This window comes from Pan paniscus, chromosome 1 (assembly GCF_029289425.2).
Source record: "Pan paniscus chromosome 1, NHGRI_mPanPan1-v2.0_pri, whole genome shotgun sequence".
Lineage (NCBI taxonomy): Eukaryota > Metazoa > Chordata > Mammalia > Primates > Hominidae > Pan > Pan paniscus.
The window spans coordinates 80,078,717-80,084,840 of NC_073249.2; positions in this window are offsets into that span (position 1 = coordinate 80,078,717).

The following is a 6,124-nucleotide window of genomic DNA, read 5'->3' on the forward strand; positions in this document are numbered from 1 at the left end:
TTTGCAAATCACATTCATGTGGTTTAGGGTACATCCCCTGGAGGTGTACAGTGCACACGTGCACAGACACACATGGCAACCCTGATAAAAATGTTTATTCGACTAACACATCAGGGCCAAGGAACCCAAATGGACACTACTCCTTGTAATTATGATGTATATAGATTTAAAAATAAAGTTCTATATTCAAGCTCTAGGATTCCTATATGATCTTAGGAATTACATAATAGTAATCCCATAAATAAAGATTCGTAATATAAATTTCTCCAGAAACCTTGGTCTTAACCTCCCTGAGACTTACTTCCTATGCCCATAAAACAAGAATGAAATTTGCCTTGCTTACCCCACAGGGTTATTGTGATGGTACCTTAAGTATGAAACTGCTTTGTGAACTGAATCTGAAACACAGACTTTTTTTTTTTTTTCTCACTCAAATCTTACCTTTCATGCTTTCATGGTGTAAGATTCTGGTTCTTATCCTAAGGCTGGAACAGATGGAGCTCTGAGTCCTTACCCTGAGATTAGAAGCCAGGGAGTCTTTCACTTGTGTTCCAATAGGAACTCAGCCCTCAGATTTTCACTGCACAGGGTCAGCTCTGCCCCCTGCACTTCTGCTTGGGGGAGGAGGAAGGGCCTGGGACAGGGAGTCAGAGGCATCAGTGGGAACCCTGCCTCTGTCTCTGTGATGTGACCCTGGCCAGTTGTTACTCTCTCTGAACTTCAGATTTATTTATGAAATGAGGATCCCACTATCTTCGTCACATGATTGTGCTCCACATTTCATGAAATAACTCCTCCTATGCTTTACTCAGAGTACCAAGTTCATGAAATTGACAGAGTCCCAAGAACACAGAATTATTCATTCCTTCTGATTTGTTCACCCAAGATCAATGTGCCTGGGCTGTATTATTGTAGTTTCCTACAGAAATAGTTCACCAAATTAAAATCTAATTTTTAAAAAATTAGCTGGGCATGGTAGCACATATCTGTAGTCCTAGCTAGTCGGGAAGCTGAGGCAGAAGGATTGCTTGAGCTCTAATGATTTAATGAGAATAGAAAGAAGCAAGAAAGAGGCTTCTTCTCCAAATTGCACTGTGGAAAATGAATAAATGTATTCTTTAGACATCTATATTTTTCCCCTTAAACTTGCTCCTATCAGCCAGTTGACTTCTCTCTACAGTTCTTTCTCCAAAGTTCTTTGCATTGCCCTCTTTCGACTTCAGCGATTTGATTTTTCCCTTCTGTTCAGATGTCCTATTATGGACATTTTACGGAAAGAAAATCTGCCATCACCATAACAGCCTACCCACCATTTATGACAAAGGACAGGGAAATTATTAGGAGAAATAATGAGATCTTTACTTCCCTTTGGCCTTTGTGGCCTTGTCTGATCCAGTGGTTCCCAACATTTTATGAGATATATACAGCCTTCCCTGCGAGACTCTGAAAGGGTTTTATTTAAAAGTAATATAATAATTCTCACGCGTGTCGGTGTGAAGAGACCACCAAACAGGCTTTGTGTGAGCAATAAAGCTTTTTAATCACCTGGGTGCAGGTGGGCTGAGTCCAAAAGGAGAGTCAGCAAAGGGAGATGGGGGTGAAGCTGTTTTATAGGATTTGGGTGGGTAGTGGAAAATTACAGTCAAAGGGGGTTTTTCACTTGTGGGCGGGGCGGGGGTCACAAGGTGCTCAGTGGGGGAGCTTCTGAACCAGGGGAAGGAATTTTACAAGGTTAATCCCTCAGTCAAGGTGGGGCAGGAACAAATCACAATGGTGGAATGTCATCAGTTAAGGCAGGAACCGGCCATTTTCACTTCTTTTGTGATTCTTCACTTGCTTCAGGCCATCTGGTTGTATACGTGCAGGCTTGGGCTCAGAGGCCTGACATTCCTGTCTTCTTATTTTTTTTTTTTTATTTTTTTCAAGAATCATTGTTTTGTTTATTGATATTCCAAAGACTATCTGGTTGGTACTCAATAGGTATTTCTTGAATAAATAAATGAACTTATCTTTCCATGGCGTTATTTTTACTTTCAACAGTTTGAAAATGCTAATTAGAATAAAGATTCTTAATTGATGATGAGCAAGATGGATAAATACCAAAGAATTGCTTTCTTAATATTTTCCCATGGCTGTGGTCAATAGCATCTGACTAGCTTAGTTCTTATTAATGAAGACTCACAGCAATGTATTTAATTATTGTTTTTATGAAAATAAGAATGCTTCATTTTTAGACTATTATCCAGGTATACGAGCAAAACACCTTGAGTTGTTGAGTTAATCTTGTCTCAAATGTATAGAAAAATAAACTAAAATAGTCATAAATGCTTTTTTGAATGTACAAAAATCACAAGCATTCTTATACACCAACAACAGACAAACAGAGAGCCAAATCATGAGTGAACTCCCATTCACAATTGCTTCAAAGAGAATAAAATACCTAGGAATCCAACTTACAAGGGATGTGAAGGACCTCTTCAAGGAGAACTACAAACCACTGCTCAAGGAAATAAAAGAGGATACAAACAAATGGAAGAACATTCCATGCTCATGGGTAGGAAGAATCAATATCGTGAAAATGGCCATACTGCCCAAGGTAATTTACAGATTCAATGCCATCCCCATCAAGCTACCAATGACTTCCTTCAAAGAATTGGAAAAAACTACTTTAAAGTTCATATGGAACCAAAAAAGAGCCCGCATCGCCACGTCAATCCTAAGCCAAAAGAACAAAGCTGGAGGCATCACACTACCTGACTTCAAACTATACTACAAGGCTACAGTAACCAAAACAGCATGGTACTGGTACGAAAACAGAGATATAGATCAATGGAACAGAACAGAGACCTCAGAAATAACGCCACATATCTACAACTATCTGATCTTTGACAAACCTGAGAAAAACAAGCAATGGGGAAAGGATTCCCTATTTAATAAATGGTGCTGGGAAAACTGGCTAGCCATATGTAGAAAGCTGAAACTGGATCCCTTCCTTACACCTTATACAAAAATCAATTCAAGATGGATTAAAGACCTAAACGTTAGACCTGTCTTCTTATATTAATAAGAAAAATAAAACAAAATAGTGGTAAAGTGTTGGGGCAGTGAAAATTTTTGGGGGTGGTGTGGAGAGATAATGGGCGATGTTTCTCAGGGCTGCTTCGAGCAGGATTAGGGGTGGCATGAGAACCTAGAGTGGGAGAGATTAAGCTGAAGGAAGATTTTGTGGTAAGGGGTGATATTGTGGGGTTGTTAGATGAAACTGTAGCAGGACAAGCCACAGACAAAACCCCTCAGACACCGAGTTAAAGAAGGAAGGGCTTTATTTGGCTGGGAGCATTGGCAAGACTCATGTCTCAAAAACCAAGCTCTCCCAGTGAACAATTCCTTTTCCTCTTAAGGGCTTACAACTCTAAGGGGGTCTGCGTGAGAGGGTCATGACTGATTGAGCAAGCAGGGGGAGCAAGCAGGGGGTACGTGACTAGGGGCTGCGTGTACTGGTAATTAGAGGAACAGAAGAAGACAGGAATTTTCACAGTGCTTTTCCATACAATGTCTGTAATCTATAGATAACATAACTGATTAGGTCAGGGGTTGATCTTAACCACCAGGCCCAGGGTGTGGCACCAGGCTGTCTGCCTGTGGATTTCATTTCTGCCTTTTCATTTTTACTTCTTTCTTTGGAGGCAGAAATTGGGCATAAGACAATATGAGGGGTGGTCTCCTCCCTTAAAACATTTGTCGTATAGAATGATTGGTGATGGCCTGGATACGGTTTTGTATGAATTGAGAAACTAAATGGAAGACACAAGGTCTGCATAAGAGAAGGAGAAAAACAGGTATTAAAGGATTAAGAATTGGGAGAACCCAGGACATCTAATTAGAGTGCCCAAGAGGGTTCAGCATAATTACTTGCTTGGTTGGCAAGGTTTTTGGCTCTATCCTTGAGTTTTTTTTATGTTGTCATATACCAGGCCAGATTGATTTAGGTTAAAAACAACACTCTTCATTTAAAAATATACAGAGTCCCCTTTTTTAGCAGTGAGTAAATTGAGGCCTCCGTGATTTTGGAGGAAAGAGAAATTGTAAAGCCAGCAATTGTTTGTTAAAGAAGGATTAGAAACGGCTAGGAGAGAGTGAGTGAGATTGATAGTGTGGTGGAGATAGCTGGGGAGAGGTAGAGGGTGGCATAAGAATGGGAACAAGAATAAGAGTGAATATAAAGGTAAAGAATAGGGCTTCATTAGGGTGAAAGTATTGGAGTGTACCTTGTCACTGAAGATCTTCTACCCACTTTAAGAGAGACTTAAGGGTGGTGGTTTGAGGTAAAACCAGGAGATATCACTTATGATGGTTTGGAGGAAAAGTATAAATCAGCACTGTAAAAAAGGGCAGGGCATTTACAAGTAGTTGAGAATGGTGAATAGGAGTATGACTAGACAGAAGATTGTAGGGATGACAAGTTTTTGGGGCACAGTTCAAGTTGGGCTGGTGTCTGGAATGAGACTGGGGCCTAATAAAAAGGAGCATTCATACAGAAGCTTAAATGGGCTGTACCTTGTAGCATTTCGAGGACAGGCCCGAATTCTGAGAACGGCAAGTGGTAAAAGTACTGTCCATTCCTTTTTAAGTTGGAGGCTGAGCTTGGTGAGGTGTGTTTTTAAAAGACCATTAGTCCGTTCTACCTTTCCTAAAGATTGAGGATGGTAAGGGGTATGAAGGTTTCACTGAATACCAAGAGCCTGAGAAACTGCTTGCGTGCTTTGACTAGTAAAGGCTTGTCCATTATCAGACTGTATAGAGGTGGGAAGGCCAAACCAAGGAATTATGTCTGACAGAAGGGAAGAAATGACCGCGGTGGCCTTCTCAGGCCCTGTGGGAAAGGCCTCTGCCTATCCAGTGAAAGTGTCTACCCAGACCAAGAGGTACTTTAGTGTCCTGATTTGGGGCATGTGAGTAAAGTCAATTTGCCAGTCCTGGGGTTTGGGAGATTAGCTGGACATGATCAGCAGGGAGAGCACGTGTAGTTTTCATGAAGAACTATGCCTAGATAGGTAATGGATGAGGAAGAAATTTGGGTTGACTGAGGTAATGGGGGCTGTCCATGAAGCCTTGCAGCAGTACAGCCCAGGTAAGTTGCTGAGGCTGATGGGTGTCAGGGTCAGCCCAAGTGAAAGTGAAGAGAGGCTGGGATGAAGGGTGCAAATGAATAGTAAAGAAAGCATGTTTTGAGATCCAGAACAGAATAAGGGTTATGGAGGGGTTTTGGAGGGAGGTATTGAGGATAGGAGAGTATATGGGTTTGGCACCATGGCGTGGATAGGCAAGACAATTTGGTTGATAAGGCACAGATCCTGAACTAACCTGTAAGGCTTGTCCAGTTTTTGGACAGGTAAAATGGGGGAATTGTAAGGAAAGTTTATAGGCTTTAAAAGGACATGCTGTAACAGGCAAGTGATAACAGGCTTTAATCCCTTTAAAGCCTGTTGTGGGATGGGATACTGGCGTTGAGCCAGGTAAGGGTGATTAGGTTTTAATGGGAGAGTAATGAGGGTGTGATTGGTTGCCAGGGAGGGCGTAGAGGTGTCCCATACCTGTGGGTTAAGGTAGGGGGATATGAGAGGAAGTGGCAAAGGAGTTGCCACTTTTGGGTTGGGAAGAAGGGCAGCAATGAGATGTGGCTGTAGTCCAGGAATAGTCAGGGAAGCAAATAATTTGTTTAAAATGTCTCAGCCTAATAAGGGAACTGGGCAGGTGGGGATAACTAAAAAGAAGTGTATAAAAGAATATTGTTTAAATTGGCACCAGAGTTGGGGAGTTTTAAGGGGTTTAGAAGCCTGGCCGTCAATACCCACAACATTTATGGAGACAAGGGAAACAGGCCCTTGAAGAGAAGGTAATGTGGAGTGGGTAGCCTCTGCATTGATTAAGAAGGGGACGGACTTACCCTCCACTGTAAGAGGTACCAAAAGCATCTGTGATGGTCCAGGAGGCTTCCAAGGCGATCAGGCAGCATCAGTCTTTAGCCACTAAGCCGAGAAGATCTGGGAAGGAGTCAGTCAGAGAGCCTTGGGCCAGAGTTCCAGGGGCTCTGGGAGTGGCTGCTGGGCAAGTTGGACAGTCT